This window comes from Ictidomys tridecemlineatus, chromosome 3, assembly GCF_052094955.1.
Source record: "Ictidomys tridecemlineatus isolate mIctTri1 chromosome 3, mIctTri1.hap1, whole genome shotgun sequence".
NCBI classification, from domain to species: Eukaryota; Metazoa; Chordata; class Mammalia; order Rodentia; family Sciuridae; genus Ictidomys; species Ictidomys tridecemlineatus.
This window is the reverse complement of record NC_135479.1, coordinates 73,304,049-73,317,422: the sequence shown is the minus strand read 5'-3', so window position 1 is coordinate 73,317,422 and position 13,374 is coordinate 73,304,049. Positions and strand designations below refer to the sequence as shown.

Here is a 13,374-nt window from a genome sequence, read left to right as displayed (position 1 = left end):
TTTCTTCCCCAGTCAAAAATGCCCTTCATATTCCAAGAAAAGAAATTCTGGATCAGTATAGGTAGGACGTACACTTTGAATCACTCTTCTAAGAGAGATAATGTTTGTTTTCATCCATTTCCATTGATGTCTTCCCTCCTCTCCATTAAGTTCAAAAAATCACTCATGGAAATGTCCCTGACCATGACTGGGGGTGCAGACCAATCTATTTTGTTGGCCTACATGGGAAGCAAACCCATGATGTTCAAGTAATATGCTTGACCTGAGGAATCTCCATATTGATACCTTGATTTGAAGTTTTGTATACTTTCTTCATTGAAGCCTTATGGAAAGCATTACTTTTTATTATGTTTGTTATAGTGTATTAATCCTACAAGTTCCTGCACAGTATTACCAGTTTCAAGTATAAATATGAACAGTGTCACCTAAGAACAAGACAACTGTAGTGAATAAGATATTCTTTTTTTGCAGAAATAAAAAATGCCATTTTATTTATTTCAGTAGAGGAGTCTAATTATCCTTTATATCCTGACAACGGTTGACATAGTCTACAAATAATTATGCGGTTAGTTAGACTCTGTTAGCTTTCAGAAAAACATAGCAGTATGAATGATCTCAGACAATTTTAACAGAGGAAGATGAGATTTTTTTTCAGATGAATTTCACTGTTTATGGAGAGCAGTAGCTTCTTACCATGGTAACAATCAGGTTGCTAGGCTGGACAAGGCCAATGATGGAAGAATGATTCTCTAAACAGATCTTCTAAAAAGAATGGCTCATGCCACAAGCAACTTTCTTCAAGTTCTGATTAATTTCCCATGAAATAATTGCTTTGCCTACTTTCAAGCAGTTCCTCTATTCATTGCTACTTTGTCTTTCTGATCGGAGGACCAGTCAACACTGAAACATACAGTATGAATCAAGCATGTGTGATGCCCACTGCACAATACACTGAAGTCAGTAACAAAGGGAAAAAAGGAGCACTTCAGCTTCCAGGAGGTAAAATGGAATACAAATTCACAGCAGACTTCCAGAATCCCCAAGCCAAGGAGGTAGAAAATTTCCATCCAATTAAAAAGAGGTTTTTCTTTTCTGAATAGAATCTTCAGTGAAGAAATACTATAGATGGAGAATAGTAACATGAGTAAGATTTTAATGGGAAGTTCTGGGGCAGTGAAGAGCAGAAGGAAGAGGGAATAATGTCCTGTTGTGGTCAGAATCAGAAAAATTGAAGCATCTCCTGCTTTTTCCACAGACAAAAGGATCATTGGGAGAATTTCGAGGAGTATGGCTACTTGCCATTGAGGCCTTAGGGATCTTGTTGGGATCAAGAAGTTTCAATTCCAAACCAATGACAGACAGAACTTTGTCCAAAGCATTGTATAAGTCCCAGAAGTTTGAAGCCCAGTATGCATGGCAGAGGCCCCTCTAGAAAGGAAAGAGTTGGAAAAAGACTTGAGGCAGCTGGTTTAAGGCTAGGAAAGGACCGAGTGAAAGAGCAGAAACTAGGAAAACAATGAGGCCCAGCAAAATAACACAGACAAAGCTAAAACTATTCCATCAGACAGCCCCATCTGGTTTATTTGCAGCAAAACAATAAGAGTGTAGCAGGTATATACTGTAAACTGGTGCTACATAGAAGTAGATGTGCTTCAAATGTAGGAGAATGGCAAAGAAAAATGCTCCTTCCACATGACTTTTCTGAAATAACCGTGCAATGGAGAGCAACATTAATCACAATAGGAATCCATTGTACTGGAAATGAATATCTGTAATACCAGTGGCTGAGGCAGGAGAACTGCAACTCTGAGGTCAGGCTAGGCAACTTAATTAATCAAGATAGCTGGATGTAGTGATATATTTCTATCTCATAGACAGCATACACAAAGAGTGCATCTTTAAAGATGACAGAAAATCTCTGGAAAAATAAGGTTCTTAAACTGCAGTAGTTCATATTATGAACACTATGCATCACTTGATCAAAATATTTGGCAACAAGTGACAGGACATATTCAAACCACACAAAAAAGCGGGATCAGCCAAGGTCCACTCTGAAGTTGCTTCATAATACCAATGTGATATTGGCAAACTGAGTGATAGCAAGCCAGTTGTGGTGTACTTCAAAATCTGTAGAATGGTAGGTGGAAATAAAAAGGCATTTGAGGAGAGTCACCCGGATCACCAAAGCAGAAAACCAATTGCCACTACCCGTTAGGGTTCCGATCGCCACCATTGCTGCACCACCACACACTTTCCATGTATAAGTTATTATTACCTGAGAACACAATCAAACCTAAGTACTTTGTATAAATCACAGACATGCAGAATGGAGGCTGTTAACAGTTTCCCATTTCTAGGAATATAACGTCTTGAGCATTTATTAATAAATTTATTTAATAGTGTTTTTTCAAACTCTCCAGGAGTTTTCTCTCAGTAGTCAAGTAATTTAGTGGACATGGATTGTTTGTCATTATTTGATAAATGCTGTCCACACTCTTTATTGCTAAAGGAACATGTTCAATCTCACGTAACGCTATGAGTGCTAAGAGGGTCAATATAGTCTATAAAGGCTTGAATAACAGGGACTAAACTTTTGCTGATATTTTAACTGAGTCAGCCTCTTCTTTCCTCAGTAACATGCTTGTTTGCCTATAGAGAGTCTGATCTGTATCAACCTGGTGTGTATAGGAAGGCTCCCTGTGAATAGGAAACCATGCATTGATGTAGGCATGGGGAAATAGCCTTGGAAACAGTGATCAGTGTCTTTATGGGCATTTGAACTTGGAGTTTTTTTAAAAAACAACTTTTGACAAACTAGTAAACAGATCTGTATTCATAGTATGTGAACACATTTCCCAGAAATATGAAGACTACGATGTGTTTGCATACTTACAGAAAACAATAGCATTTTCTTTAATAAAAGTTCATATGACTGCTAAGCCCATAGTGTCAAGTGAGGAGAGATCCAGGTTTGGTGGAGTCTGAAGCTTGTGGAATTGTAGGAGATTCTTTAAGCAAAATCAAACTAAATGACCATAAGGACCCATTTTCAGTGCCCCTGCCAGGCCTCTAGGGTATTATGAGGAGAACTCAAGCCTCATGCGCATTAAGGAACATCTTTTTTTCTGTGTAGATTGTTTGGGAAAAGTGAGATCAAATTATTCCAAAGTACCTGATAATTATACTAACCAGGAAAAAAGATCCAAATAAATCAAATCAATAATGAAAAAAAAAAAACAGATGTTTCAACTAATCTGCAGATCCCTAGGGAATATCTTGAAAAACCACACACTCATAATTGGAAAATCCAGAAATGAATGAATTTCTAGACACACATAACAACCAAAATTGAACCATAAGGATCTAGAAACCTTAACAGAACAGATGTATCCAAGGAGAGCACATTAGGAACAAACTTCCAACAAACTAAAGCCCAGGGCCAAATGGCTTCACTCCTAAATTTTATCAAAAGTTTACAGAACAACTGCCAATTCTTCTCAAATTATTTGGAAATATTGAAATAAAGGAAAAATCTTCCATATGTATCCTATGAGACCAGCTTTGCCCTAATATCAAAACCTGCACAAGAACACTAATAGCCTGATGACCATAGATTTAAAATTCTCAGTAAAACACTAGCAAATTCAATCCATCAGCACAGCACAAGGTTTAAAAATCATGACCCCATGTGAACCACAGGAATGGAAGATGGTTCAATATATGAAAGTTGATACACGTAATTTCATTGCATAAACAGAATGAGGATTAAAAATCATATATCTTGCTGGGCATGGTGGCACACGCCTATAATCTCAGCAACTTGTAAGGCAGAGGCAGGAGGGTCTTGAGTTCAAAGCCATCCTCAGCAATTTAGTGAGGCCCTAAACAACTCAGCAAGACCCTAAAAAAGAGGCTGGGAATGCAGCAGTGTGGTTATGTGCCCTTGGGTTCACTCCTCAGCATCAAAAAAACTCATGTATGTCAACATACCCAGAAAAGTTATTTGATAAAATTCAACACAGTTATATTATAAAAACCCTTGAAAAGCTAGAGTTAAAAGTAATGTTCCTGAACACACAGGCTGCATATTAAATTCTAACCCACATTATACTGAACAGGGAAATCTCAGATTATTTCTGGCAGGATCTGGAATAAGGCAAGGTGTTGGCTTCCATTGCTCTTCAAACAGGACTGAACACATTGACTCAAACAGTAAGAAGAGAGAAAGAAAGAAAGGGCAGAAAAGAAAGAAAGAAAGAAAGAAAGAAAGAAAGAAAGTAGGAAAGGAGGAGGTTAAATAATTATTAGCAAACACCATGAATTTGTATACAGAAGAAAACAGAGATTTGTATACAAAAATTCCTCCAAAATAAAAAAAAAATTATTAGAACTGATAAATGAATGCAGGAACTGATAAATGAATGTAGTCATATCCTCAGTTGAAAAGTACAAAATCAACAAACAAATATCAGTAGCCTTATTATACATCAAAACCAGAATTGTTGAGAAAGAAAACATGAAAGAAATCTCAATGACAATAGTTAATTTTAAAAAACTACCTTGGAACAAATTTAATGAAAGAAGTGAATGATCTCTACAACAAAAACTTCAAAACACTGATGAAAATAAATTAAGGAGGACACACAAAAGAAATACATCCTATTTTCATGTATTGGAAGAATTAATATTGCTAAAAACCCTTAATACCCAAAACAATTGACATATTCAATGTAATCCTCATATAACTTTTCTTCACATAGCTAGAAAAATAGTCTTAAACATCATATGGAAGCACAAAAGACCTCAAATAGTCAAAACACACTTAAGCAAAAACAACAAAGCTGGAATCATTCTGTCTTCAAAACAAACTACAAAGGTATAATAATCAAAACAGCATGGTGGGTTGGGGTTGTAGCTCAGTGATAGATAAGAGTATTTATAGCAGGTGTGAAGCACTGGGTTCACTCTTCACCACAAAAAAATAAAGAAAATAAAGACATTGTGTCCATCTACAACTAAAAATATTAAACCACAGCATGGTACTGGCATAAACAGACTCCAGACCAACGGAACATAACAGAAACCAATATTAAACCATTATTAAGATATAAGATATTATATATATATATATATATATATATATATATATATATATAATCTCCAACTGATTGTCAGCAAAGTAGCAAGAATATATGTTTAGAAAGTAAGCTCATCAATAATTGTGGGAAACTGATCATCCATATGCAATGTTAGACCCCATTCTCACCAGACAGAGAAATCAACAAAGTGGATCAAACACTTAATACCTAAGACCTGAAATGATTAAACTACTAGAGGAAAATACCAGTGAAACACAGACATTGATCTTGCAAAAAAACAACAAAAGCAAAAATTAACAAATGGAGTTTACAAACTAAAAACTGTAAAGAAAATATTTGCAAAATGACAAGGGATTGCCTTCTGGAAAATATAAGAATCTCAGACATTTCTCAAGAGAACTGCAGAAGAACTTTTAAAATGTATTCATGCACAAAAGCCAAGTTCAATATTAAGAATTATCTACAGTGAAAGTTCTCATGTGTATTTAATGCAGGAATACATTTAATATTAAGAACTATCCAGAGTGGAAGTTCTACTATCTAGAGTAAAAATTTAACCTACAGAATGGGAGAAAAATATTTGCAAACTATCTGAAAAGGGATTAACTTCTGGAAAAAATAAGGAATTCAATTCAATGGCAAAAAAAAAAAATCATATAGTTAAAAACCGGACAAGTAACCTGAACAGGCATTCTCAAAAGGACACACAAATACCTATGAGCACAGGAATAAATGTTCAACACCATAATTATCAGGTAAAAGATCAGAATCTAAACAAGCCATCATGACACCACTTTTAAGTGCTCATTATTAAGACACAGAACAAAAAAGCTGGCCAGGAGGCACTGAGAGGAAAACTTCCACACTGGTTCTAAAAGTGCAAACTGGTGCAGCCACTATGGGAAAGTCTGCATGTCCCCAAAACCTAGAAACAGAATGACCATATTCATAGCAGTATGGTGTATATGTATTCAGGGAAAACTCATTCCTTGTTTTGAAGAGGAACCTGCACTTGCACATTTACTGTGGCACCGCTTACAAAATCCATGATAGGTTATCAACTCTGATGTCCATCTTAGATGAATGGGCAAAGAAAATGTGGTATGTATGCACACGGGACTGTTATTTAGTTTTTAAAATATGCATTTGCAGCAACATGAATGGAATTGGAGGACATTTATGTAAAGTAAAATAAGTCAGGCACAGAAAAACAAATACTGCATATTCTCATTTATTAGTGGAAGCTAAAGTTTATCTCAAAGATACAGAGAATGGTGGTTACTGGAGCATGGAAAGGCTGTGTGGGAGGGAGAGTGGAGAAGAGATGGTAATGTATGTGGTGGTGCACCTGCATAGGAGAATAATTTTAATATTCTGCAGCAGAGAAGCATAATTAAAAGATCAGAGCAGCTTTTTAAATATTTCAAAATATCTATTAGCTTTTAAATGTTCCCAATACAAACCTGCTTATTACTGATAATTTGTGTAATTCACTATATACATGTACAGAAATGCCACACTCTGCCCCATAAATATGTGCAAAGACCCTGTCTTTGAATAAAATTTAATAAAAAGGAAGTTGGGGGGCTGAAACGGTGGGGGGCACTGGGGATGTGGCTCAGTGGTCAAGTACCCCTGAGTTCAATTCCTGGTACTCAAAATTAAAATAAATAAATAAATAAATAGATAAATAAAAATAAGATAATAGTAGTATTAAAATTTAAAAATGATTCCTCTAAATACTGACAATGAAATAGCTTCTAATAAGATCACTGGGGCTTTTCACTTACCCAAGGACACCAGGCTGCTGTAGGTCTCCAGCATCACATCCCTGTAGAAGGTCCTCTGAGCCTCATCCAGGTCCTGCCACTCCTCCCAAGTGAACTCCACAGACACATATTTGAAGGAAGCATCCCCTGTAATGGAACATGTCTCCTCAACCCAAGCCCTCCACCCTGGATCAGAACAGAAATACAGAGTTCACTCTTGTGTGAATGTGTGTCTTACATATGTCTTTTATAAGATACAGTTTGATTTGTATTATGGGAGAGGAAAATACCAATAAAAATACCTTGTCTTTGTACTAATTTGGTAACCCTACATCACTATTATAGAATTTCCTTTATAGATTTAGAAGTGTCGTTGTTCACAGCAGAAACAGGGTGAAAAAATTTCTGTTCCTAAAAAGAGATAAAGCTAGTGTGAAGATTTCAATATGAACACATACTTGAAATACTATGTTAAATAAACTAAGCCACATATTTGTAGTAAGATAGGGTGGGGAAGAAGGGGAAAAAGAGATTGATCCATGTTCCCAGCATGTATTTCACTTAGATGAATGTGTCCTGGCCCTGGAATCAGACTGTGAAATTACAAAGAACCCACGCCAGGCTAATGGAACTACAGTGGTGTCAGTCTAGGTGAGGCTGCCTAGGCTGTGACATGTGGTAAAGGCAGCAAGTGTGTCGGGGACTGACAACCTAGTGATGTGAATACAAATGCTTGCCTAATTCCAACAGTTAAAAAATTATGTGCCCACTCTTCTTAGAAACTATTGATAGATTATAAAGTACTCTCACAGTGGGGGATGGAGGGGTTGGGGTTGTGGCTCAATGGTAGAATGCTTGCTTAGCATGTGTGAGTCACTGGGTTCGATTCTCAGCACCGCAGATAAACAAATGAATAAAATAAAGGTCCATCAACATCTAAAATTTTTTAATTAAAATACTCTCACAGGCAGTCTTGTATTTCCATTCTAGATTAAACAGATCTGCATTTTGGAAGTCTTCCCCTAAAGAGAATGGAAAAACTTAATAGGAGAGTCAGAGAAGAAACTGGTGACACATGACCACCTACACCAGGGAACAGAGCATTAAGAATGCAGCATAGAGAACTCATCCTAGAAAAAGAAAAAAAGAAAGGAAAAAGAAGAAATAGAACACGGTACTAATTTTAGCTTGAAAGTAAATGCCTACTGCAAAAACAGGCATTTACTTCCAAGCTACCAGCATAAGCAGCAGTGTAGACCCAGGCTGGAAAATACAACAATGGCCATGATGGGCAGTCTGACCTCAGACATGCTGTGTTCGAAGTCCCTGTGATCAGATGTGTAGGGATGTCCACCTGGTAAGTGGATGCATGGTCCACAACTCAGAAGAGAGGTCAAAGGTAAATTAAAGATTCAGGAAGCAGCAAGACCTCAGGGACTGCTGAAGCCATCTAAGTGGATGAAATGGCTTGAAGAAAACCTAGAAGTTGAAAGAAGAATTTGATGGGAAGACAAAGATATGAGAAGTGCAGAAGAACATTTAAAATGTATTTCTGCATGAAAGCCAAGTTCAATATTAAGAAATAAATGAATGTATTTCATCATACACATAGCACTGTGGAAAACCAAATGTCACCCATTATAGACTCTGAGGAAGTGTCTTTAAAAATAATATCCCACTTGTAATGAGCACCTTCAATATGATGGCATGATCTGAATGTGAACACATGTGTCTTAGACCCAAGGCAGTATGACAGTTCAAGTGGACTCAGGGAGGAGAAGCATTCTCCATCATCACAGCACTGAGTGCTACTTGACAGGCATTAATACAAACAAAAAGAGAAAAACAAAAGTGAAGATTGTAAAAGAATCTCCTTCTGAAAAGTGACTCAAAATAGGAATATTCAATAAAGTAGAAGACTATAAATACCACATATTAAAATCTTTACCTATGTACAAACATCCTTAAAATAATAAAAACATTAAAAAGAAAAATCTTCTAGCAAGACAACAAAAGGTAGGCATGTGGATGAGAGGAGAATAAAAATGGAAGATGAAAAAAAAGCAAATAAAAAGACATTCATAAAGAGTAAAATTGTGCATAGGGATATCAGTGTTCCCTAAGCCAGTCACTGTGATTATCTTATACAAACTACACACTTGTAGATGCAAACAAGTTGAATCAAAGTTGCTATGAGAAAGTAAGCAAACACAGACAATGTATGATAGGCAATCTTTGTGTCCCTCCCTGCTTCAGCGGCTAGGATACCAAGACAAATACCACAGACTGAGATGCTCCAGTGGAACTTGGGTCTGGCAGTTCTACAGGCTGGGAACCCAGGTCCAGCAGCCAGCTGATTCAGTTCCTGGTGTGGTCTCCTCCTGGTTTACACATATCCTTTCCTGGAATAAGAGAGAGAATCCCATCTCCTTTCAACACCATCAATTCTATAGCCCACTTTGAGGACTTCATTTTACCATATCTATCTCCCAAATGACATCTCCGTGAGAAATGGAAAGTCTGGTGTTCCATTTTCAAAATACAGTATTTAGCCTTGAATATAAATACAGGAGGTAAGAAAAGCAGCAGGAGAGAACAGAATGGAAAGTTACAGGCAGATAACATTAGAGTGTGGAAAATTCACAGTCCCTTTACAGATAGGAGGTGAAGGGAAAGGGCCTGCTGAACCAACAGAGAGGTAAACTGCAAGATGCACTCACCTCAAGAAGGCTTTCCAGCTACAAGAGAACAAAGGGAGGTGGGGGACAATTAAAGATGCATTTCTTTAAAAAACCCAATAAGACACAGTAAAACTTAGGTGATGGCATACCCCACATTAGGGTGCAGGGGCAAGGAGGGGCTTATGTACTAAGGGATAAAATGCTGATTGCAACTTCTCTGGGTGTGCCTGCTTCCTCAGACACCAGATCTTGCAAGATCATCATTAAAGTCTTGCTTTCTCCATACCTTTGTCTCTCAATCCATTCTTTGGGTTTGGACAGGTGAGTGTGTTTCTCACAATCTCCAAATACAATCATATTTGTGTTTAGAATAAGCTTCCACATATTGGGGGGCTGGTGGGGGTGGGGCGCGATTCTTACACAGTATTAACTGTGGTGGTTTTCTATGACAAAGAATTACAGATCCCCTCACAGTGAAACTCAAAGATCATTTATAATCTTCCATTTGCCTTGGTTGGCCAATGGTGTATAAATGGAAGTTATACATGTTAAGCTATGGCTCGATGTGAAATGTCCCCCCAAAATTCATATGTTGAAGGCGTTGTCCCTAGTTCAGCAGCATTCAGAGGGGAGGTCTTTGGGAGGTGATAGAATCGTGAGGGTTCTGCCTCATCAAAGGATTAATCCATACGTAGATTCATAATGTGAGAAACAGAAAGTTTGGTGGTCCACTTTCAGAACATAGTACTAAGCCTTAATTGGTAAGATCCAATTGTACCCATTTTAACTTTAGCCCTTCCCTTTGCCCACCCCAATTTTAAAATTAGCCAACTGACAGAGTATAACCCAGACCTCCTCCTATCAGGGCAATGGGAGACACTGTTGGGAGTCTCCCTGAGAACTCCCCGGGCCTTTCAAACATGGTGGTGGGCAAATTGCCAGTGGGGGGCTAGAACTCCCTGGGTCTTTTAGATAAAGAGACCCTAATGCAACATGGTGGCAGGCAAGTTGCCAGTGGGCGGATAACAAGTTGTTTTGAAAATTTTCTAATTGGTCCTCCCGTCTTCTGTGATCGTGGACAGCTCGTGCCCCCCATGAATCTTATGCAGGATAGATGTGCATACACCATAGGTGATGATCTGACCTTTAGTATGATTGGCCCTGGGAGCTTCCTGGTTTAAGATAACTGACTCTCACTTTCTATATAAGCTAGAACCAGCTTGCAGTAAAGTACTTCATCTTTGTCACTGCTATCTGTGTGTGTGCATTTTAATCTCCGACGACGGACCTTGGCCTTTCAGACACTGTGTCAGGGATAAAAGCAGGCGGACTGCCCGCCCAGCACTTGCCAGCCAGGTTTGGTGGCACACTCTTCTGGCAGAAGTAGAGTCTGCGATGCCCATCTACATGCCTGAATTCTTGTGGCACCTCGGTGTTTCTAGCAATGACACATGGGCTGCTGGAAAGTAGTAAAACCTTAACAGGTGGGGTAGTTGGGGAGGCAGGTCACTGAGGGTATAACCATGAAGGGTATCTTCTGTCTCTGTGCTTTCTCTCTGCTTCCCAGTCACCCTGAGGTGAGAAGCTCAGCTCAAGCATGTACTCCCACCATGACACTGACTCACCAAAGGCCCAGAAACAACAAAGCCAAGTGAACTACAATTTAAAAAAATAAATATTTTTGTTTAAAAAAGAATTTTTATGGCTTTTTTTGGGGGGGGGGGTTTGTTTGCATGCTGGGGATGAAACACATAAACTCATAGGCTATAGGCAAAACCACTAGACCACTAAGTTACATCCCCAGCCCAGAGTAAGTAGTTTTGTTATTATTTTTTAACCTTTATTTTATTTATTTATTTTTATGTGGTGCTGAGAATCGAACCCAGGACCTCACACGTGCTAAGCGAGCACTCTACCACTGAGCCACAGCCCCAGTCACTTGTTATTATTTTTTGTGAATAATTTTGTACAATTTTGGCATTACTGTACTATTGACTCAAAATGAGATGAGAACTGCATCTACTATTTATGTTTTAGAGCACTGGGGAAGAACTAATATTACATCCCCCAGTGTTTGGTAGCATTCTCCAGTGTACTATAACAGGGACATGAGACTTCTTGGTGTGCAGCCGATAATTATTGCTGATGAAACCCTCTGCACTTGTGATAGGTCTCTTCACATTATTTTCTATCTTGTGTCTAGTCTGTGTTTCCAGATACTGGCCCATTTCATGTAATAATTTTGTTTTTCTAAGGGAGATAGTAACATCTCCTGTGTAATATCTGAATTTACCTGAGTCTTCTATTTTTCCCTGGTGTTTTGCCTTTTGAAAAAGCTAAGAGGTAAAGGTATTTATGAATTTAGTCATCTTAACCTTATTTATTATCCATTGTTCTCTTGATTTGAATTTTTTCTTTCTTTTTTTCCTGATTTATCACCTGGAGTCACATTAACTCATTACAGCTTCACTGCCACCCAACTTCTTTGTATTCTAATTAGCAAATATGTTACATTTCCATATAGTATAGGAAGAAGAGTATGTTTTATTTGTAATTTCATACTATTGCTTTCTAGCTCAGTTAAAGTAAAAAGAAGAAACTGAGCGTTACACTGCCTTTTACATCTTCATACATCCTGGAACCATTCCCAATGAATGAACATGACTGGCTGTTGCTGCTGTTGCTCTGTTTAGCAATTTCCTGTGATTTTGCTGTGGGTTGGGGGTAGATGCACAGAGCTCTTTACAGGGCATGCTGGAAGTCCTAGAATTGAACAAGCTGACTGACCTGGGAACTATGTTTGTAATGGACCCTGGGCACTGATGCATCAACTCGTAAACAAAGTTAAACTGAACCAAGTGATGGTATCCTCTGAATAGTCCTGTTACTACCTGTGAGCTTAGTGGGCTTTGCACATGCTGTGATGATCTGGGTGGCTGAAACTTTTGCTTTGCTTTAAATTCCCCAATTGTCATTCTCATGTTCACAGGCAAATGCTGAAACTGTCTGAAAATAATTCACAAAACTGTTAAATATCATAAAATTCTGCAACTGCTAGTTAATATACCATGTGGTTAATAGAAAATGCTAAAAGGTGTGCTGCAGCACATGCAGATGTGTGCTTTCTCCTACAAGTGTCCCTTCCCTGTGTGCCACGTAGCCCTAAGTGTGAGTGTTCAGTTGTGCCAACTTAAAACTGAAGAACTGTATGAAGAAGTCACATCAGGTACAGCCTCAGCACCAGCTACAGCAGCAGGACCGTGATTCTTCTACTAATCTTTCCAACTGCTGTTCTACTTGAGAGGGTGCTGCCGGCCTTGAGGAATTAAGAGGAAAGCGAGACTTGCAGTGGGGTTTGAATGCCACTTTTAAAGTGCACAGGTCCTCTGATGGCCCTGGCTCTGCCCCTCAGCCCAGCTGCTGATTTGGAGGACAGACCCCATACACAGGGACACAGCCCCAATCAATTTAAGCCTTGACTCTCGATTCTTTTGCCACAATTATTTCCCAAGTCCAAGAGAGTTCACTTGGCTCATCCACAGGGAGGTCAATGTGGCTGATGGCAACTGCCACATGAGAGGCAGAGGTGTCAGCTTCCCATGGCTCAGGGGATCACTGAGATGCCTGCAACCTGGACCCTCAGGGACTACCCAGAACCCGGATTTCTCACAGTGGTCCCCAACTCTGCAACACACCTTTCACTGCCTTTTCCTCCCTTCCTGTCTCATTTTTCCTACTTCCTTGCACCTACTCTTTGAGGTTACTTTCAAAAATACTCTCCTTACACACATTTCTACCTCAGGTCTTATAGAGTATTTACTCAGT

General features: G+C 38.6%; 1 pseudogene; it reads right to left on the bottom strand.

Annotated features, from left to right (window-relative positions):
* Positions 1–1,012: 1,012 nt before the first annotated feature.
* On the bottom strand, positions 1,013–2,242 carry LOC144375840 (dolichyl pyrophosphate Glc1Man9GlcNAc2 alpha-1,3-glucosyltransferase pseudogene; annotated as a pseudogene).
* Positions 2,243–13,374: the final 11,132 nt, after the last annotated feature.